General features: G+C 37.8%; 1 protein-coding gene across 1 annotated transcript in view; it reads left to right on the top strand.

Moving 5' to 3' along the window:
* LOC144372675 (uncharacterized) overlaps positions 1 to 11,948 on the top strand; it is a 63,436-nt gene extending 51,488 nt beyond the window's left edge. The window contains exons 5-6 of the mRNA XM_078035974.1: positions 10,859 to 10,948; positions 11,804 to 11,948. The gene's annotated coding sequence lies outside the window, so the exon portion shown is untranslated. The remainder of the gene's footprint in view (positions 1 to 10,858; positions 10,949 to 11,803) is intronic.
* The last annotated feature ends 11,409 nt before the right edge of the window (positions 11,949 to 23,357 follow it).

Raw genomic sequence — 23,357 nt, 5'->3', positions numbered from 1 at the left:
TAGTGAATAAAGACTGTCTTGTGTGCAGATCAGCAGTGTCTCAGGTAATAAAAATTGTCTCTGAGCAGCCCTCTTCCTGAAATAGATCCTTTCACTAACGTAGATTTCCTTTATGGACAGAAATTATTTTATGAAAGCTTTTTAAAGTTATTCCTGTGACTGTAGTTTCTCTGAATAACCAGATGAAAATATGGCAGTGAAGCGTATGTGGTGTGGGGTGTCTGATCTGTCCTCATACGTATAGTCATACTCTTGGGTGGGATTCCCTGGGCCCAGCAGTTCTCCCTCCCGTTGTGCCTGTGTATCCTCCCTGGGGGGCTAGGGGTTTGTGCACCTCTTTCACAGTCTGGCATCCTCAACTTAAAGCTGCCTTATTCTCACCCTGTGTCCTGGCTTGTGTGTTTTCACCTATGTCTGCCTGTTTATCCCATTTACAATTTTTGGTTGTCTTTTCTCTTCCTGGGAGCTTGAACTTACAGAGGTTTAGCTTTTCCCTTTTGGTTATCACTTCTATTGATTTCATGAAGCTGCTGAACTAGTTTTGACCATATAAATAAACAGGTTTGAAATGGCTGTCACTGGAGTATTCACCCCCAGGGCTTGTTATATCTTGTGGTGGTAACATCAGTCTGTTTGCTTGTTTGGATGAAATCAAATTGAACTGTTTATAAACCTGTGAGACAAGCTTTGTCTATTTGTGTTTAAGAAAATGTCAAGCCCTGGCAGGATACTCAGTTTATTGACCCGAATGATGATTCTGAATGCCATTAGATATGGCTAATTGTGAGCTTCATGAAATTATTCTGTTCCCATCTTCATCCTAATTTCTTTCTCTGTCTGTCTTAAGGACTCTGTCCTTTTGTTTGGTTCATGCAGTAAGTTTGCATTGGATACAGTTGTGAACTGGACATCATACTTAGTATCAGAGAGACTGTGGAAAAAACATTAGTTAGAATCTCTGCCTGGGCCCAATTTATCATCTGGTGGGATAAATACACAAACAAAGAGGAAGTTCAGTGTATGACTTGCTGCAAGTTCTGTGATGGGGAGAGCACAGGTTGCAGTGCAAAACCAAGGACAGGTACCTAACCCAGATGCTGTGGTTTGGATGTGGTTTGAGCATGTCCTCTAGGGGTTCATGTGTGGGGAGCTTGGACCTCACTGCAGCAGTGTTTACAGGTGGTAGGACCTTTAAGAGGTAGAGCTTAGAGTGAAATCATTTGGGGGTACTGCCCTCAAAAAGGATTGAGGTCATTCTCCAAAGAGTGAGTTGTTGTAAGAGTGAATATGACCCCCAAATCACTCTCTGGCTTCCTTCCTGGTGTTTTAGAGAAAGACCTCTTATCACAACAGAGTTAGATTGAAGCCGGTGGTGGGAAGCAAAAAGGGTATTATAGCATCTAGGGCAGTAGCAGTAAGGATGGAGAGAGGTTGACTCAACAGACCTTCTGGAGGTAGAAGCAGCAAGATTTGCTGGTTGATTGTGCATGGGGTGTTTCGTTTCTGACTTGGGGAGTCAGATGGCTACTGGGTGGGTAACAGTCACTGAGAGAAATAAAAGGGCATTGAAGGATAGGTTTGAGATCAACCATATTAGAAAATTTTTCTTCTCTAAGTTTATTTATTCATTTATTGCCAAAATATTTTCTGGCCCAGTGGCATTTATGTAATATTGTGTTGTGTATCAGGAGGGACGTGAAGAAGTGTGAGTTCCAGTCTTCAGAAATTCAGCCATAGTTGAGGTAGCAAGGTAAACATTTAGTGAGTGACTGTTGGGTCAGCAGTTTTCTACGCTCTCTCCCTGCCTTGTCCATCTTCTTTGTTTCTCTGTGTCCTGCTCATAAACTTTTCAGGCCAGGCACAGATTTACATTTAGATAGGAGAAATAAGTCCTGGTATGTGATCGCACAGTAAGATGACTATAGTTAAAATAATGTATACATATTTCAAAATAGCTAGAAGAGAGGATTTGAATGTTTCATCATAAAGAAATAACTTGTTTGGAGTGATGGGTAGATATGCTAATCATCCTGATTCGATCATTACATAGTGTACACATGTAATGAATCATTGCATTGTATCCCATAAATTTGTATAACTCTTGTGTCAACTAGAATTTTTTTTACAAGGGAAACTTTCAAAGCCAGTAAAACATAAGTGAAGCTGCTTAGCTTGGCATTCACATTTTTAAGAAACTTTTGCCAGTCTACCTTTTCTACCTTCTCTTGTCACAAAGTCCTTTTGTCTTACATCTAGCTGGGCCTACCCACTCTGTTTTATCTTGTTTTTAATTCAGTGTTACTAGTATTTCAAGGCTCATCTTGTTTTCCCTCTTTCCCACAAAACTTTCCCTAACCTTTTTACCCCCAATGATATGTTTTCCAACTCTGAACTCTTATTATAAACATCATTCATTTGACTCTGACACATATATCTTGTTTTCTAAACAGATTTTAAGCTCCAAGAGCAGTAAGTATCTTATATTGTTAGTTATCTCCCACAGGATCTAGTACAGTGCTCAATAGGAAGCTTGTAGGTACTTTTAAAAAATATTTACTACCTTTGTGAGAAAATTACAATCTAATGATAATTTTAATTAAGTAGCAAGTGAAAAACAACAGTCAGGATTCAGAGGAGAAAGATTCGTATATGACCTAAAATGGTACCGTGATCTTAGCCTTTTAAAGTAAGACTGTATTACAGACCTGTATCCAGGTATGGTCACACTGCCTATAATTCCAGCTTCTCTGGGAGGAAAAGGCAGGAAGATTGCAAATTTGCAGACAGCCTCAATAACATAGTGATACCTTATCTCAAAATAAAAAATAAAAAGGGGATGAGAATGTCCCTTGGCGGTAATCTTCCCAGGTTTTAATTCCTTGTACAAAAAAAAAGGCAGACTCATAGACACCCCCAAACCTTTGAACTACGTCCACAAAGAAGCACTATTGTAAGTAGTGACCTTGCATTCAGTGTGGCCATAAAAACAAATATAGCCATTGTTACTTGGAATCTGTTATTAGCAGATTATCATTCTAAGCTCTGTATTCAAGGTGCTGTAGACTTTAGGATTTGAAAGTTATAGATGAGTGAAGTTTGAATTAAGTCCCTAAGATAACAATATCTCAGGGCTGGGGATGTGGCTCAAGTGGTAGCGCGCTCGCCTGGTATGCGTGCCACCCGGGTTCGATCCTCAGCACCACATACCAACAAAGATGTTGTGTCCTCCGAGAACTGAAAAATAAATATTAAAAATTCAAAAAAAAAAAAACAAAAAACAATATCTCCCTGTCCTCTACCTCTTGGGGCTTTTTATAATACACATAACTGTTAATATTACATATCTTTCAGGCACAGTATGTAAATATTTAGCCAAGTCTTTAGGAGCTTTTGGCAGATACAGAGTTGAGATGATGCTCCCTGGCAAGCACACAGAGCTCAGCTCTTTTGTTTGTAGTAAAGTGGAATCCTGGTCTTTCAAGTGAGCCGAATCAGAAGTAGGGTCAACATTTTCTTACAGGATGGAGGAACCTAAGAATGGTAGTCTTGAAGAACACCTCCTATGTTCTCAGAGTGCTCAGATGAAGTTAAAATTCACTTTAGAAAATAATTTTGGTTTTCCTTAAACACTGATAAGTGCATAGTTAATTCTTGAAAGTCCTATGCCATCTAGCATGGTGACAATGATTTTAACAGTATATAGTCGGTTCTCTGTATATACAAGTTCTGCATTCATGTATTCAACCAAGGATAAAATGAAAATATTTTGGGGAAAAATACATCTGTGCTGAACATGTTCAGGTTTTTCTTCCTATTAGCCCCTAAACAATACAGTGTAACAACTATTTACATAGCATTTATATTGTATGAGGTATTATTAATCATCTAAAAATGAATTAAAGAATACAGAAAGATGTACATGGGTTATATGTAAATACTATGCCATTTTATATAAGGCATCTATGCATTTGGGACCTGTGGGGGTCCTGAAATAAACCTACCCACCATGAATACTGAGATACAACTGTGTACTTTTGAAAAAATGTTGTCAAAATCCTACTTAGCTTCTAAAATAATTAAAATATCCACCAAATGTTTACCTTTGAGTAATATACCTTCTTTATATATATATATAATCTTCCAAGATAAACTAGTTGGTAAATATTTGATAAGGTATCTGAATGAAGTAATTTACTATTTGGGACAGTTAGCTTTAATTCAGCTGTTTTAGTTGAGTTAGTTGTTTTAGTTTTTTTAATGACTTCAATCTTCAATAGTAGTTCTGCAGCCCTTTTTCATGGCAGTATTGTGGTCAACAGAGCTAGTTACCTATCAGGACACTTTCTTAATCAAAGTGCGAGAATCATATGATCTGCACATGTACAATTGCTTATTTTTCTCTCTCTCAATCAAGAGATACCAGGCAACTATGAAGTGGCTTATTCCCTTAGACATTAATAATTGAGTCCTCAAGAGGACATGTCCACTGACCTTTTTAGTTGTATATGAAGAGTTTCTATTGGGCAAGTGCATTTAGAGATCCTTCTGTGAGTTGTGATTTTGATAGGTATGTCCATCTTTACATTGAGTTCATCTTTTGCTTATTGATTCATTAAAGTTCTTTATATATTTTGGGTATTGATTATGTAACTCTTAGATACATTTATTATAAATTATCTCCTTAATTGTGACCTGACTTTTATTTTTAATTAAAAACAGTTTTATTATGAGAATTTTCAACATATGTAAAAATGAAGAGAGTAGTATAATTGACCCTTACATACTCATCACTTGGCTTCAGCAGTTAGCAACATTTTGCCAATCTTATTTCCCCCGTTTTTTACCTTCTCATAAAGGAGATTGCAGATCCATGTCATTTTTTTTCCTGTAAATTTACTCATTATGTATTAATGAGTGATAAAGAAGTTTAAGAAGAAATACCACCGTCCTATGATCATGCCTAACAAAGTTAATAATTCCTTAATATTCAAAATTTCCCTTTTGTTCTATAAATATCTTTTTACAGTTGATTTATTGGGTTGAGGAGGAACCGAAACAACTTCCACACATCGCTTTTAGTCTTTAAAATTTTTTTTTCTTTTCTTCACTGTACTGGGGTTTCAACCCAGAGGCATTCTACCACTAAACTATGTCCTCAGCCTTTTAAAAATTTTTATTTTGAGACAGGGTCTTAATAAATTGCTGAGGATGGCCTTGAACGTGTAGATCTTTCTTTCTCAGCCTCAGGAGCAGCTAGATTACAGATGTGCACCACTGTACCCAAAATATTTTATAGATAGTATGTATGCTTCCTAATTCATGAACCCTTTAGATGCATATGTCATTTTTAGTAATGCTGAGGTTGATCAGTGGATTTATTGCAGATTGTGTCATCTTGATCTTTTTACAAAATTCCTTTCACTTAATAGTTTTAGCGTCCATCAGTAATCTCTGCCTAGACTCATTAGTTTGTTTTTTTTCTTTTATCAGGTGTTGTAAAATGATGATTGTATAATTGTATTTTCTTTCAACATGTATTAGCTGGATGCCCCTCTACCCATACCCTCCCAGTACTGGGTGCTCTACCACTGACCTACTTCTGTAGACCTTTTTCATTTTTTCTTTTGAGAATCTCACTAAGTTGTCCAGGCTGGCTTTGGAATTGAAATCCTGCCTCAGTTGCTGGGAATATAGGAATGGGCCACTGCACCTGGCAGAATTCTTTTATAAAGGAACTATTTTTCATCAATTACTTGTTCGTATATAATGCAGGTTTTTTAGGGAATGTAGGAAAATGCTTTTATTACTAATTTTCTTCATTTTAACTTTAATAATATTAAGTTGCTGTCTTAGCAGCCTCTAGTAACCATATGGTCAGCAATTTTATGTTAGTGTCCTGAACTCCAGTAACCACAGGAAGTATGAAGAGAGACAGAAAATACTTGTATGCTCAGTAGGTTACATCACAGGAGTGGATCTCAGAGTTAAGGAAACAAAATCTTTTATAATGGGTAGTATACATGTCTGCCCTTTGCTCCAGATGGAGATATTCTGTCTCCTAAGGCTATTCATTACATAAACATCCTTTTTTTTTTTAAAGAGAGAGTGAGAGAGGGGGACAGAGAGAGAGAGAGAGAGAATTTTAACATTTATTTATTTTTTCTTAATTCTCGGCGGACACAACATCTTTGTTGGTATGTGGTGCTGCTGAGGATCGAACCCGGGCCGCACGCATGCTAGGCGAGCGCGCTACCGCTTGAGCCACATCCCAGCCCCCCATAAACATCCTTGAATAGAGTCCAAAACATAAGTAGCCATTGCCTTACTTTTCAAGATGTGTAGTAAGGAGAATTTTCTCTCAATTTTATCCATCCCTCATTTCTATACTATCTTGATTTTTGCAGAATTTTCCCTTGAGTACGTCATGCTGTCAGCTCTTTTGATTAATTTGACTGACAAATTGGGACTAAGCCCATTTATTTTATCTCATACAACATTTAGTTTAGGTTACTGTCAACAGGGATCCAAGCAGCCGGATAACTATAACTTTCAGTATAACATCAACCATGCCCACCGGCATCTCAGATCCAATCAGTTGCACAAATTTAATAAGCCAATAGAGTCTTTGGTTTTCTCTTGAATTTTCTGTATTGACCTTTCCACTTAGCCCAAGGCATTAATCTAGATAGCTTAAAATGTATTAGTGATTGCACAGGGTTTGTCTTAACATGTAAATTGGAAGTCAAGGACAGTTTTTCATCCATAAGAACCCTGTTCATGATTTGAAGCAAACCTGAGTGACCTCAGTTGAGGTACAATGAAGACTTCAGTTGAAGTCAGATGACAAATATGTTGTTTTTTAATTTTAAAAAAAACATGTTTTTTTAAATTGGAGGACTCTCATAGTAGTATGTGTAAAAATTGAGTGACTTACATCTTTAGGAAGCTTCTGTGAATAACCAGCATGGCCTTGTTTTGAAGTCATCTTCACAATCATTGGAGGGCACATGATCAACTGGTGGCATTCCCTTAAACACTTGAAAGTCTTTTACAACTGCCCCTAAGTGCATATTTTGAGGAGTGAGGCAAGTTAATGCCTGCTTTCAAAAAAGAAATACAATCCCAGGACACACATGATGCCCCTGTAAAAAGATAGCATTTGGACTTTTTGGAGCTCTCCAGGATCCTTCCAACATTACCTAACAACAAGCTCTAAATAACAAAAAACTTTAGAGTTTATCAGTGAGTCCAAGTAATTAATTCTAGTCTTTGGATTTGGAGATACTGCTTGTAGGTGGTATGTCTAAGTTGTTTTGTTATACCACCAGCTGAGAGGCATTCACCTCCCTCAGACAGTGCTTGAGTGGTGGCCTCAGAAAAGGGGAAGACATCCGGAGTTTTTGACAGGTGTTTTGCATAGAAGGGTCAGCCATTGGAGGCAGGGCCATTATGTACAGTTTTTGATAGATTTTTCAGTAAGGTTAAGGGGAAAGGAAGTCAAATTGTGAGCAGATGGAGGATGACAGACCCAGCAGGTGAATTTAAAGTGGTCACAACAGTTTGGGAGAGACATAGCAGAGCATTTTCCTAGGTGAGGAAGACTGTAGGGGCAGTTTCTTTCTTATTTTTTTTTAATTATTAAAGATATTTATGGTCTAGGGTTGTGGCTCAGCTTTAAGACTCTCGCCTAGCATGTGTGAGGCTCGGGTTTGATCCTTAGCACCACATAAAAATAAATAAATAAAATAATATAAAGGTATTATGTTCAATTACAACTAAAAAAAATTAAAAGAGATATTTATTATTCCCGATTGCATAATATAGGTATAAGTGCCAGCTACAGAGTTTCTGTTTTGTGCTCTGAGTTATATGTATGAGAACCCTACACTTTCTTCTCATTACAGTCTGTGTCCGTACCTGCTAATCTAAATCCAGCAAGGAATTTATATGGTGTGACACAGTTGACTTTATAGAGGATGCTTCTTTTTGCTGCTTCTGTTTAAAATTTTTCTTCCACGATATCTGTTTTCTGCTTTTCCTTTTTTTGGAAACTGATTTTTTTTTCCTCCTGTAGCAGTTTCAAATGACACAGAATATTGGCATTCTTCCTTCTGTTGTATCTTCTAGGGTCAGGGATGTTCCCCTCCCAGGTGTCCAAGTTGTTCTCCCTCTACCTCCAGAGAATCAACTGCCCCACTTCGTAGCGTCACCTTTCCCCCATCATTCTCTACTGCAGCAAGGCTTTTTGTCTGGAATGGTCATGTACAAGAGGGGCAAGAAACTTTTATAAAACTCCACTTTATCCCACTAGGGCTACCAAAGGATCAAGGAATGAATCAACAGCGTACTCAAAAAAGTGGTTATTATGATACAGAACTCAGCCTCTGGAGAATTCAGATGTGGTTGAACAGAATGAAGTTTGAGTCTTCTGTACACCCTTTGGCTAGAGTATGCAGAGGATGTACCAACTAGGCTGTCTCAGGATATCCTTACTGGAAAAAAAGAAGCAGGCCAGGAATAATCAGGACAGAGCCATAAATTTCCAAAATAGGGAAAAAACTTTATTTATTATTTGTTATTTTACTTTATGGCTGTTTTTGAGTCTTCAATTCAATGGAATTTAATTTTATATATAGTAAGAGGGCAGGATCCAATTTTAATTTTGTTAGATAATCTATTACCATACCATCCTTTTCTATAATCTGCAGTATCAGCTTTTCTGTTAATCAAGTTTCCGTGTATGTGTCTGTCCTTGTGCTCTTGATCCTTTTTTATTGGCTTAATAATTGTCCCCACACTGTCCTAATTACTAAACTTTTCTAATATTTCTGGCTATCTGATTGGTGAGTCTTCCAACCTTGTTTTTTAAAATTATCTTTGCTTTTCTTAATTCTTATCGCTTGGTGTGTCTATATTAATTTTGGAATCTTTTGTTAGATCACTTCTCTCTCTCTCTCTCTCTCTCTCTCTCTCTCTCTCTCTCTCTCTCTCACACACACACACACACACACACACACACACACCCATTACTGTTTTTATTGGAATTGCATTGTCTTTATAATCAACTTGGGGAGAATTTCATCTTTATAATATTAAATCTTTTAAGCCATGAGCACAGCACACCTCTCCTGTTTGAGGAACATCTCCTTAAAAACATGATATACCAGTGCGGGGGGGGGGGGGGAGAAGAACCTGACTTCTCTGTCACCCTATACACAAAAGTTAATTTTAGATGGATCATAGACCTCAACATAAAAGCTAAAACCATAAAGCTTCTAGAAGAAAACAAGAAATGTTTTACTTTGAAGTAGCCAGAGATTTCTTAGGCCATGAAAAGCATGAGACATAAAGGAAGGAAAAGAAGGTAAAGTATTAGACTTTACCAAATATCTAAAAACCTCTGCTTATCAAAAGATTTTAGGAAGAAAATAAGTTAGCAAACTACAAACTAGGAGAAAGTATATGCAGTGCATAATTATGACTATATAAGAAAGGAAAGAAGCAACCTGTTTTTAAAATGGTCAAAAATCTTGAATAATGTTAGTCAGCATCTATATATCAGAGAGAACATTTGACATTTGGTTTGGGTGAATTGGCTTATTTCATTTAGCGTGATAATATCCATTTCTATCCATATACCAGCAAATGCCATAATTTCATTCTTCTTTATGACTAATATTCCATTGTGTATATGTAACACATTTTCTTTATCCATTCATCTGTTGAAGGATACCTAGGTTGGTTCCATAGCTTAGCTATTATGAATTGAGCTTCTGTAAACATTGATATGGCTGTGTCACTATGGTATGCTGATTTTAAGTCTTTTGGATATATGATGAAGAGTGGGATGACTGGGTCAAATGGTGGTTCCACTTTAAGTTTTCTGAGAAATCTCCATACTGTTTCCAATAGTGGTTGCACCAATTTGCAGTACCACCAGCAATGTATGAGTGTACCTTTTTCTCTATATCTTCACCAACATTTATTGTTACTTATATTCTTGATAATTGCCATTCAGTCAGGGACCATTTTATTTCACTGACTACATTTGGCAATGTCTGGAAATATTTTGATTGTCATGATTGGAAGGAGGAGTGTCATGCTATTGGCATCTATTTGGTAGAGGCCACAGAGGCTGCAGGGCACAGGACATAAATAGCCTGCAGTGCACAGGATGTTGCTCCGCACTGCCCACCAAAACATAGGGTTATTTGGTCCAAAATGATTAGTACCAAGGTTGGGAAACCTTGTTCTAGAACCTACCCTTATCACCAAAGCTGAGTCAGCATCAATCAGATTTTTGACTGTACACATAGTCCAAATCAATGGCTCAGACTTGGCATTTTCACATGTTAAGTATTTCTTCCTGACAGACTTAGTATCAAATTTTCATAAATATATGTAATCTGGGCTGGGGATGTGGCTCAAGTGGTAGCGCGCTCACCTGGCATGTTTGCGGCCCAGGTTCGATCCTCAACACCACATACAAACAAAGATGTTGTGTCTGCTGATAACTGAAAAATAAATATTAAAAAATTCTCTCCCTCCCTCCCTTCCTCCCTCCCTCTCTCTCTCTCTCTCTCTCTCTCACTCTCAATAATAAATAAATAAATAAATAAATAAATAAATAAATAAATGTAATCTTAAATTTGGAGTTAAAAGTCCAGAAATCCAAACATGTCCAAAGTCAAAATTATATGTATCATTTCTGTTAAATTTAAGTTGCTATAGGTTTTGTTTTTAACTTGCATTAAGTATCCAAACAAATGACCTTTGTCACTGTTCTTTAAAGTGTATGTGAGGGGAATGGATCAGGGGAAACACATGATAGTAATTGATCTTTTTTCTTTCTCCACAGAATGACAGGCAGAGAGTTTTTCTCTCATTTCCCAGAACTCTATCCCTTCCTTCTCAAACAGCTGGAAGCTGTAGCCAGTACAGTGGACAGGTAAAAAGTTTTTCAGAAGCCCATGATGATTTCTTCTGTTAAGAGTTATTTTCTGCCAGGTGCGGTGGTACAGGCCTATAATCCCAGCAGCTCAGGAGGCTGAGGCAGGAGGATTTCGAGTTCAAAGCCAGCCTCAGCAAAAGTGAGGTGCTAAGTACCTCAGTGAGACCCTGCCTTTAAATAAAATACAAAACAGGGCTGGGGATGTGGCTCAGTGGTCCAGTGCCCCTGAGTTCAACCCCTAGTACCACCCCCCAGAATCCCCCATAAAAGAGGGCTTCCAGTCTCATCAGGGCAGTTAGAGAAGTTCATCGTTGCCCTTTCAACCACACCCTATCACTGGTAGTGGGATTTTTAGTATGGACATTAGAACATGTGCCATTATATTCTGCCAGGGGTATTTGCATATTGTGTGAATATATGTGAATAGTCTGTAATAGGAAAATAAAATTATATCAATGAGTTTTTCTTCTGTTTATGATACATTTCCTCATATTAGTAGTTTGTGCAGACAGACTTTGGCCCTAGTATGTTCATGCCTTAAATACATTTGGACACCAAAAGTTTCACATTTCATACTCAAGAGTAGTAGACTCTGCTTAAGCAAATGACTGACTTTGAGAAGAAAATCATGTGCAAGAGCCCAATCCCTGATTTTTCCTAGAGTTTTTTCCCTTTTGATGAATACTAGGAAGATATGAAATGAATGGAGAAAAAAGTGAAAAAAAAAAGGAAAACTCAAAAGAGTCTCACTTCATATACAGAATTAATTAATTACTTAATGAGAAAGGGTTTGAAGATAGTGCCTCAATTATTAAAGTTCAGATCTTTTGTGTACATCCACTTTTTTTTCAGTGATATGGGGCAATTGGACCATCACCCAAGCATGTTCCTGTTACTTTTGGTGCTGGAGAGACTGCACCCCTCCCCGATGGATGGCACCTTTTCTGCTCTCAGCATGGTACCTTTTGTTCCCTTCATTATGAGGTAGTATCATCCTAAGTGAAAATACTGGGGGTGGTCATGGGAATTTTGTGAGGATATTTCAGTTTGTTTTTATTTCAGAAATTATTATATAATAAGAGATGTTAATTAATTAGTTTATGTTTTTCCTTGGGAGGGCTCTTGGATAGACAGGAGCAGGAGGCTTATTGCCCCTGTCCCAGACTACCCTCCAGTGTTTTAGTGGAAGGTTCTTCTCTCATGGGTGCACCCACTGTGTAAGTAGTGTTTTCCTTGGAGACATGCCTGCTAATGGGTGTGTGGTACTGATACAAGGTACTCTTTTGAAAAACATAGCCTGGATATTTGCATTATCCCTGTGTTGAGCTCACCCAGCATGGTGCAGACTTGCTCCTGGCATATAGCCCCTGTTGAGCAGTTCAAGAGGATATCAGGACACCTGGTTCTTCACTTGGAGGAATGTGCTAGGGCATGCAGGGGTGGCTTGTTGATGGCAATGCCATGTAGTACAAGTTCCCACTCATCTCCTTCAAGCTTGGAGTGCCTAAAAAATGAAACATGAACATAGAATATGCATGGAATTCAGAAACAGGCTTTCCTGCTTCGGGAGCCCGTGGCCCCAGTTTTCATTTTGGATTAAACACCACAATAAGCAGGCCTTCAAAAAGTATTCACATTTTCTTGAGAAACACTCTGGAAGCCTATAGTACTGGTTAACTTTTACCTTTCTGCTTACTTCTTGACAAAACGGCAACTTCATTTTATTGTATCCACTGAAAATTGAAATGGACTTGGAGCAGAAGGATAAGAATACCAAACTCAAGAGAGTGTGTTTATTATTTATGTGGTGCTCTGGGTTCTACTTCTGGTTTCACAGAGCCGACTTATGCAGTTTATTGTGAGAAACCATTAAACATGAGATTCTGACGTGTGATTGCTGTGGCCATTTGCTTGCAACAAGTCCTGGCTGTGGCTCTGTTATCTTTGATCACAGAGATGACTCACTCAAGCTGGTTTTGTTTCCTGATACACAAAGTTATCTGTCTCCTTCTTTCAGCATTTGGTGATTCATTTTAGGAATTTGGGTGGTCAGTTTTACTTTCAGGTTCCCTTTTATGACTATCTGAGGGAAAAACCCAAGATATAGTTTTAGAAAGTTAATGTAAGGGGGAAACGCAGAGAATCCCAGTGTACATTACAAACAAAAATATGCCATGGAGGGCTGGAGATGTGGCTCAAGCGGTAGTGCGCTTGCCTGGCATGCATGTGGCCTGGGTTCGATCCTCAGCACCACATATCAACAAAGATGTTGTGTCCGCCGAGAACTAAAAAATAAATATTAAAAATTCTCTCTCTCTCTCTCTCCCCCTCTCTCATTCTCTCTTAAAAAAAAAATATGCCATGGAACTTGGTCATCAGTCTGTGTTGAAAACATTGTTTGCAGGAGTTATTTTTATTTTTATTTTTTTCTATCAGACTATGATGTGTTGGATCCTGGAAGCCACAAATTACTGCATTAAAAATATCTTTCTAAACTTATTTGTTTACATATAATCAGAATGCACATACTACTTATTATCTTAAAAGCAAATATTATATACAACAAAATTGCATTAATATAGAAAATTTAAATACTACTTTGGAGCTACTGTACTTAGTGTGTTTTTAAAAAAAAACAAAAACTAAAAAGACACAAAGTAAGAAGTTTTTAATCATATTGTCCTGATGAAAATGTTGTAGTCAATAGTTGCTTTCTGCCTGAATATAGGTTTATAGTGCACCACCAGAGGAGAAGCTCTGCAGTGGATTCCTTAGTTGGTCAGTAGGCTGGGATTCATTGAGGGTACATGTGTCATAAAGCAATGTTTCTCAAATTTTAAGTTATAAAGATACCACTTGGGAATCTCATGAATTCTGATTCAGTAGAGTCTGGGATGGGCCTGAAAATCTGCCTTTCAAACAGACTTCCGGGTAATATGATCCTGCTGGTCTAAGGACCACACTTTGAGTAGCGGGATTACATTTGGGATATTAAACATCATCAGAGTCATGTACATGGAGACATTTAATAAACTAGACAGGAGTAGGGTCACACTTGGATGTACTTGGTTAGGCTATTTAAGGAGTTTTATAAAAGTAGATTTTGACTCAGGAGTGTAGAATAAGCAAAGATGTATTCTGAGCAGAGAGGTCATTAGAAAAAAGCCTGCTTTTTTTTTTTTTTTTTTGTTTACCATGACTTCTAGCAAATTGCGCATCATTTTGCTTTTCCAGTACTAAAGGTTAGTTGATTGGGTTGATCAGCCATATGTAATCAGACACACATCTGTGGGATGGTGGTCCATGTCCAAATACACTCTTGTCCCTTGACCAACTACTGTGGTAAATGGAAGGAGCCTAGATTAAAATTAGAATATCCAGTTCTGAGTAGCATCAATTTGCTATAGCAACAACCTATGCTACCCCAAAATGTTCACTGGGGAGATGAACTATAAGTGGATCTTTAAAAAATAGCAAATTTGATAAAATTGCACACATTTGATTTAATGACCTCAGAGAACATTACTCATTAAGAATGTAAAAGATTGATTATGAATCCTATTATTCCAAAGCAATGTTTGTGGTTCTGATGAAGACTGAGCAGTTTTGATTTGGGGTAGCTGTTGAAAATATGGATGTACACATGGGAAATAGGTGGAGTTTTATCTTGATAGCATCCTTAATGGGAACATAAGTACTTAGAAGAGCTCTCATTAGACCCAAGGATACTCTGAATCTAGCTAAAGAGAAAATTTTCAGGTAGTGGGAGTTGCACAGTTGCTTTGACCATACTAAAGTGAATCCTACAATGCAAAGTCTATTAAAAGCCTAACAACAGCTTTTATTTCCCTTGATTTATGTATGCTTACCTGCTATTTCTATCCTCTCTGCATTGCTAAATACCATTTGTATTTTTAGTCCTTTGCTCCACATTTAAGAATATATCCAAGCTTAAGGTTTTTGTTGTTGTTGACTGAAATCTTAGAAATCTCTGGTTTGGATTTTCTAGTTGCGTGTATGTGCTTGCGTGCACACAGTTATAATTGTTGCAACATCTTAGGGACAGAAATAATAATATTAATCCCAACATCTTGTTTACAAATTTTCTTTAATCCAGTGTATTTTATGTGCCTGATGTTTTGCTGGATCCAGGTCCGCAGTCCTTTAATATACTAATATGATAACTCCGATTTAGGACTATTCACCCTTCAGTTGAAATACCACAGAGCATAGTAATTCATGTTTTCAAAGGAAATGTGTCTGGCTTTGTGACACGCTCACTAGTGCCCACTGTCTGGGGCTTTCTAGACACTAGAAGTCTTTTCAGAGACTAAAATGTCTCCTGACATGCATCTTTGAATTCCTTTTCACAGGCAAGTTTCAAGTTTCCCTTGAAGAACTGTAAGAAACCACATATGCCCCAAACCTAGGATCCTGGAGTCTTGAACAGAGCAAAGACCCAGGACTCAAAAGACTGGGTTCTGTCCAGGTTCTGACATTTACTAGTTGTGACACTTGGACAAGGCTCTTTATTCTCTGCAACAGCCTGGTGATCTGTTTGAGGGAGCTGGGGCAGTTGGGAAAGTGGCTCTGTTGCTGAAAACTGAAATTGGAGCATCTGATTAATATCTGTGGAGAAACTCTGTCGTTGCCTTTCATTTGCTTTTGTGGTTGCTTTTAAAAGGTCTTTCCTCCCACCCTCAGCACTACACCTTTGGGCTTATTTTCATTACAAATGACTTTCAGCACCTCTTTTTCCCAATCCATTTTAGTCATTGTTCTCTTAAAGAAGTTTTCAGTGAAATCTACTCTTTTTCTGACAAACACTAAAGTACAAATAGCAATACAGTCTTAAACACATGGTATAGGAATTACCTATAGGGACCTATGTAGTAGAAACTTGTTTAGATGAAATATGAAAATATAGCTGACAAAGAATGGAAAAATACATGTTTTATGTATTTTTGAAATATTTTATGGAAACTTCCTCTCTTATAAGAGAGGAAGGTGGGAATATAAAAATTGAGAAAAAGGATGGGAGAGGAGGGGAGGAGTAGTGGAGATAGGAAGGGCAGCAGAATAGAATAGACATTATGATTGATGTATGTACATTCCATGTATGTATTATATGTCAAATTACATTCTGCTGTCATGTATGACTAAAAAAAAATAAAAATGAATCGTATGGTTAAAAAAAAATCCTCTGCAAGATTACAACCCTCCCCCCCCAAAAAAAAAAGAGTTGATTTTTTAAAGATTGTGTCATTGGGAAGTAATATTGACTCTTGTTTTGTTTTCTTTGAAAGTTATATAATTCAGGTATTACCACTTTAGTCCTTACCCAGGCTATGAAGTGAAACAGCTCATTTTCCACGGTAGTGTGTTGGGGCTTTTGCAGGAGGCAGTAGCTGACTTCTCCTTCTATTTGTGATTGTAACACTGGAAACTCTCCTTCAAGATTGCACATCACATTTCTGTCGGCCATATTCCCAGCATCCTTGTAGATAAATAAAGGACAAGATTTTTTTTTTTTTTTTTTTTTTACAGAGAAATAAAGAAGCAGAGTGGCTACAGCACTGCTGAGCTGGAAGTCAGAAAAGTCCTCATTTTCTGTCCATCTCAGCTCCGGATCACCTCCCCTCCTCTATAGCCTTTGTCATTAAACCTCTTTTCTTGCCATTCATCACAACTGTAATGTGCTATCATGCTCAGTCTCCCCAAGTAAATCTTAATCTCTTTGCACACAGAAATAGTTGTGGGGTTTCTATGTTTTTTTGTGGGTTGTAGTACTTTTCTATAATTTGTTCAGGTTTGGATGCAGAGCTAGACAGAGTCACGTAAAAATGAATCAAATTTTGAAATTGTGACTTTTTGTCTGAGCAGTTGTGTATCTCTGAAGTACACAAGGGATTCCTAGTCCTACTATATTAGAGCCACATTTTGTATCCCACTGGTTACTAGTTATGTAGAAAAGAGGCCCTGATAATTTTCATATTTTACCTGGCTTTTGAGGAGTATTATGTTCTAATATAAGCTCTGACATTTTGTTTATATTGTGACTTCCCCTCTTTGACCCTGTTTCCTTTTCTGTCAAATTAAGATATTGGCCTTGTTGTTACCTAGGTCTGCTCTGGCCTCATGAGCCTGTGACCTGAGACCTTCCTGGACTGTAAACTTCTCTCCCCTGATTGCTTTTTAGGGACTCCTGTGGAAGTCCATCTTTCTGTCCCCTGCTGCATGTTTTAGAGCCATATGAGAGAAGCCTGGATTGATAAGAGTAGGAGAGGGGGTATTTTTTAAATCATAGAATTATAAGTAAGCCAAAACAGGTGGGAAAATCCTCTCAGATTAATGCAGCTTGAATGGAAGACTCATGCAGGAGAGCCCTGTGTGCTTCAGGCTATAGATCAGTGTGATGAGAATAAATAATTCTGCTTATGAAATAGTGCTCCTAAGTTTGCTTATTAAGAAAAATTTTAGAGAGAGGAAGGAGTTGGTAGTATAATGGAGAGAGAGGGCACTTCCTTAAATATATTTCTTCAATATTCAGTTGATAAATGTGTATATGTAATTTACGTAGGGCAACAATGTATCCTTTCAATACATGTATACTTGTATACAGGGTTAATAATCAGATCAGGGTAAGTGGCGTATCCACCACCTTATGTTTCTTTGTGTTGGTAACATTCAAAATCTGAGAACAGACTTTTTCATCCTGCTTTGGCATGTCTCTGCTAATAAACTAGAAACTCCTGAGGCCAGATATAGGTAAACTGCTAGAAAAGAGACATCGTGGCCTATGAGTGAGACCACATACCTGTACCCAGATAAATGATGTGCAAGTGAGCCCAGAATCATGTCAGTAATTTGAGGAAAGTGTAGGATGGGAATGTTATGCCTGGGGCCTACAGAAGGATTTTTCACTAGAAAGGAAAATATTTTATTAATGACCAAACCAGTTGTGTTGATATCAGACTGGATCATTAAATGTATCACTTGCAGAGAACTAGTAAGGATTCCCTAAGAGTAAGTCATGCCTGAGTCACCTCATTGTTAATGGGATTACTAGGATGGTGGATATAGACAGTGCAGCTTTATTTAATATTTGATTTACTTAAATGAAAACAGACTAGATTGCATGTTTATCAAATTTGTGTGTGAAGTAAACATTACAGGCAAGGGAATAGAAAATCAAAATAGTTTTCAAGCATAGGCATGACAAACACAATTTCAGCCTTGTGGCCGTTACCTCTGTGTGGCTATTACTTCTGTGTGGCTGGAGGGGAAGGGTTCAGTTGAAAGCCATATACTCTAGTTTCCATTTAATTTGTGATGTGTTGTTTTTGTTTGATTGTTTATATGTCTGATATAGCCCATAATTGAAAAGTAATATTCAAAATAGCTTTAGATTGATGGGCTGAGACTATCAAGATAACATTTAATAGAGATATGTATCATATTCTGATTTTTTCAATTAAAAATCATACACATGCAAAATGAGGGATATCTGGCTTCATGGAAGTTTTTATGAAAAGTAAACAACAAAAAAGTCTTGTGGAATGGGATTTCCTTGTGACCTGTGACAATTGTAGTGTGACAATTGCCACTTTTTGATAGCAGAGGCAATAATCCCCCTGAACTCTGTTGCTTAAACTAAACCCCACATTATTCTGTTTATTATTCTGCTCTGGGATCCCCATTTTAGAAGGGTCATTGATAAACTAATATTTATCCAGGGGAGGTGACCAACATAAGGAGGAAGCTAAACATCTGGAAATCATTAGAATGGAGAAGACTTAGAGGCAACGTGGTGATTGTCTTTACATACTTGATTGTCTTTACATACTTGAGGGCAGAAGGCACACAATTTCTTTCTTTCTTTTTTTTTTTCCTTCTCGATAAAATAGTTGGAGATTTCAGCTTTTAATATAAAAAAGAGTTCTGTGAAAGTCAGCCTTCTCCATCAAGGACATAAAAATTTTCCTAATGCTGAGCTGTCCATAGTGTTTGAGGAAAACTGATCATACGTTGAGAATATTTTGTGAAGGGTTTCTGCAGTGTGTCTGTATTTGGGTTAGATGACTATCCAAGGCATCTATTTGGGATGTCTTATTTCAAAACAGTGGAACCACTCGGAATTTAGTAGATTCTAAATGGGCAGTGAATTACATGATAGAATCTTCCTTTAATGGAAGCATATTTGATGCATATTTGCAGATTTTTAAATGGATCTTCAGTTTCCCAAAGAAAGGGGTGCAGTTTTTAACGTGGCCTGCAAGGTTATGGTGATCTGCTCCTAAATGGTGCCCTCCAGGAATTAATTCACCTAAATTTAGCTTCTAAATAACTTCTATAACTTTGTTCTTAAAACATTTTTTGGCCTATGTGATGTTATGTCTGAAAAGCATTCCTTATTAATTTAATTATCTTTTTTTTTGTGTGTGTGTGGTTGCTATATTTTTCTCTATTCCAGATGTTGGCTTAAGCCACATTTGTTTTCTGAGAAGCATAAGAAATATCTGAGTCTTTGAGAAGTTAGAGATGCTTTTCTGAATTGATTGAAATAGATAACTCTTTGTGGTCCAAACTTACCAGAGGAACTTTTTGAACGGAGATCCCTGCAGAGAGAGTAGCAGAGTCCTCAAGCCTTGCCCATTACAAAAGTAGAAACACTCAAGAATAGGGCTTTCCCAGTACTGTTAATGTAGAATATCCTCTTCCCCCAGCATAGAATTCCCAGACTCCACCCTTCCTGTGGTTACCACTGATTTCCAGGAGGCTTAGGGAAACAGGGTACAGGAAATGAGTCTCCCTACACCATCCTCATTTGCTAAGAGTTGTTGGTGAAAGAAGGAACCTGCTACCTCATCAGTCTGGAAACCCTGACCTCTTGGTTTAAGTAGTGTGACTGTGTGACACCAGGCCAGGCTTTGGGCCAGATGTCAAGGTGAGATGTTCATTTCTGCTCAAGGGGTTTTCAGTTGCTCACTTTTCCTCTTTGCCTATAGACTAAATTGTGCCCACTCTTTTTTTTTTTTTTCACAGACATGTCAATGACCCCAGTGTTGGTTTCTTTGAGGCTGATTGTATCACAGGGACATATATTTGAAATAAAGCCATGAGACTTTGGTGATGGCATTTTAGGACTTAAATAAAGAAGACATAGAAGCAGCGTTTGGAAGGTTCTTTCCCAGTGCTGGTGGAATCACACTGGGCAACTGCCTACTCTGCCTCCTTACTGTGGCTCTGCCTAGTTTTTATTTGGAGAGCTGTGCTTGTGGCCTTCCGAATTCTATGTAGCAGTAGCTGAGGTTCAGCATGTGAAATGAAATCATGTTTTTTGTATTCTATGGCTGTTTGCATAAAAATATATTCTGTTGTCTGACACCAATTTTTTTTCCCCTCTCGGTTCCTAAAGAGGGCCCAGCCAATTTCATCTCTGATGACAGATCTCTTTAAGACCTTTTTCTAAGTATGTCTTTGAGCAAGAGGAATGAGGAGTTCACCTCTTATGGAATGCATTGACAAAGCAAGCTAGAAAAACAAAACTTGTAGGGAAGAGCTTTTCTTAAATGTTATCTGTTACTTTAACAGGCCAATTCAGGTCATGTTAGAACAAGTTATTTGATCTGCAAACAATCTCATTCTTAGGTGAAATTTCTGACAATGATGATAATCTGTGGCCTATTGCTGCCATTCACTCTAAAACTTAGAATCCAATCAGTTGATTGTTGGCTAAACATTCCTTGTGTACTTAGTGGTGTTAGGTCTTGGGCAAAATGCTAAGTAAAGAAAAAGGTCTTCATCCTCAAAAAGAATATCCAGTCTAGCTGGTGAGATAGAACAACAGCCTATAGGCCTGACCATGTATATTAACCACTTCCTTATAGGATATCTATCCTAAGGATAAGGCTTAGTGGGTTCCAGAAAGTCCAGAAAGCTTCCTCAAGTAGCAGAGCAGGGGAAAAAAGGAAATTCAGCTTGCCATCTCGAGGACTTTTAGAAGTCACTCATGGTGATTTCATGTGAGAACAAAGTCAGGCCATGCACTCTGCAGACAGTGGGGCCCAACAAGGGGGAGATTGTGATAGAGCTTTATGATTCATAACTTGGAAGTCATCATAAAGAGCTTTGCTTCCACTTGAACCATGGGTGACCCAAGAAATTCACAAAAATAAATGGCTTATTGTTTAACAGGAGAAACCATTGATATGGAATAAGAACAGTATTTGCCCCAAAGATGGCATTTTACTCTTGTGGGAATACTGAATAGTAATGGGGGAAAGTTTAAATTTAGTAATATTAAAATTTTTAAATGCTTTAGCAATATTTTTCCAAAAGGAACTGTCATTTTCTTGGCCATAAATATTTTCTCAAAAATAGTAGACAAGGTGCTCAGCAGGCATTTTAAATTCTAACTTAAGAATTTCACAGTACCAAGTTCCAAATGCTGACAATATGCAGTTTTTTATCCTATGTAGTAGGGATCATTTTAAGTCCAGAAGTATATATGTATATTTTTCTTTTCAAACAGATATGAATTAGGGAATAAATAGGCAGACAAAGATTAATTATAGTAGGCTTCAAATGAAGACATGGAAAAATAACATTATAATATGTTTTGGTTATCTTTCCCTGACTGGCATAGTTTTTTTCTACTCTGCTTCTGAGTCTTGACCCTTGCTAGACTATAGTAACCCTCCTGCCCAACTTCATTCTCAGGGGACAAGTTCAAAACCCCCACTGGTGCCTGAAACTATAAAGTACCAGATCCTACGTGTACTATGTTTGTTACTATAATACCACACACTATAGCTGTAACTTGAATTGTGGCAGAAAAACTAGCATGAATTTCTTTTTTCTCTCTTTACAGTTTCACAGGGACTACTTCATTTGTTCTTATAAATCTTACCACCAACCTGATTATTCTCTTTCCTTATTAAGTTGAGAACTTCTACTTTTTAGGAATCATCTTATCTTGGGCATATCTGAATTTCAAGCATCACTGTTGTTATGACTTGAACACAAGCACTCATTACTGCCATGGTCAGTCTGATAAGTGAGGTGGCTGGCTGTTCACAGGTGGGTAGCATCTATATTGTGGATATGCTGTACAAAGGGCTGACTCACGTCTCTGGTGGAACAGAGCAGGGTCGCATGAGATTTATTCATGCTATTCAAAATGGTACACAAACTAAAACGTATCAATTGTTTATTCCTGGAATTTTCCATGTGGTATTTTTGGGCCATGGGTAACTGAAATTGCAGAAAGCAAAACCTTAGCTAAGCAGGGACTCCTTCATTTATAATCTAGTTAAAACAAGCTTCATTAGTCACATTGGCTGGACTAGATGCATTGTGACCTGCATGCTTTTGCTTGTTCCTCCTTAGCTTATTTTTCTCACTCACCTGGAACATTGAGACATTCCGCTGCTTGTCTCCCTCCAAGCCAGTTACAGACATCCTCTTTTTTATAGTATATGTTCTCTTTTTTATGTTTATGATCAAGAAGTTTATTTATTGGCATTGGAGAATGTTTGCACTATTGCATGACTACATGAATTGAAAATATGTAAAATATATATGAAATTGGATGGACCCCTCTCATGAAAGAGAGAAAAGAGTAAATGGTCATAGGTCAGCATTAATAAGCATTTGTTTTACCATGTGTTCTCATCTCACTTGAATTTGTGACCATTCTTCATCACCATTAAATATATTTACTGAGGGCCTGTTCTGTGCCCTTGTCTAACATCCTGGGTCTCATCTCTTGTTTGAAAGAGAAGAGAGGTCTGCAGTCCATCTTCTGTGGTCAGATGTTAGAAAAAGTTCTGTGTTCATAGGCTCCTACTTCCTCCCCTCCTAATCATTCCTCAGACTACTGCAGCCAACTCCTTCTACCACTGCGCTGAAACTGTATCTAGAAAGGTGAAATTGTAGTGACCTCCTAGTTAAAAAAGCCATTGGATGCTTTGCAGTCATCTTTTTTGATTTGTATCTGGAGTTGACACTATTGCAAACTTCCTTTCATATGATACTCTTTCCTCAGTGACCTTCTCTGGCCACTTCTTTCTGCTTCCTCCTGTTGCCTTTCAGACATTGATGCACCTCTTTGTCTTGCCCTCAGCCCACTTCTTTTTCGATCTTATGCACTCTGGAGTTGCCACACACCTACACTGATAAGTCAATTCTAGATCTGGAACTCATAGAATCAAATGAAGCTTGCCCCCCTGCCCCCCACCAACTGGGAATTAAACCAGGGGTACTCTACCACTGAACCACATCCCCAGCCCTTTTATTTTATTTATTTATTTTTTGGAGACAGGATCTCACTGAGTTGCTTAGGATCTTACAAAGTTGCTGAGGCTGGCCTCAAACTTGAAATCCTATTACCTCAGTCTCCCAA

This window comes from Ictidomys tridecemlineatus, unplaced genomic scaffold (genome assembly GCF_052094955.1).
Source record: "Ictidomys tridecemlineatus isolate mIctTri1 unplaced genomic scaffold, mIctTri1.hap1 Scaffold_1448, whole genome shotgun sequence".
Classification (NCBI taxonomy): domain Eukaryota; kingdom Metazoa; phylum Chordata; class Mammalia; order Rodentia; family Sciuridae; genus Ictidomys; species Ictidomys tridecemlineatus.
Note: the sequence above shows the minus strand (reverse complement) of the source record. Positions and strands in the feature narration are given on the sequence as shown.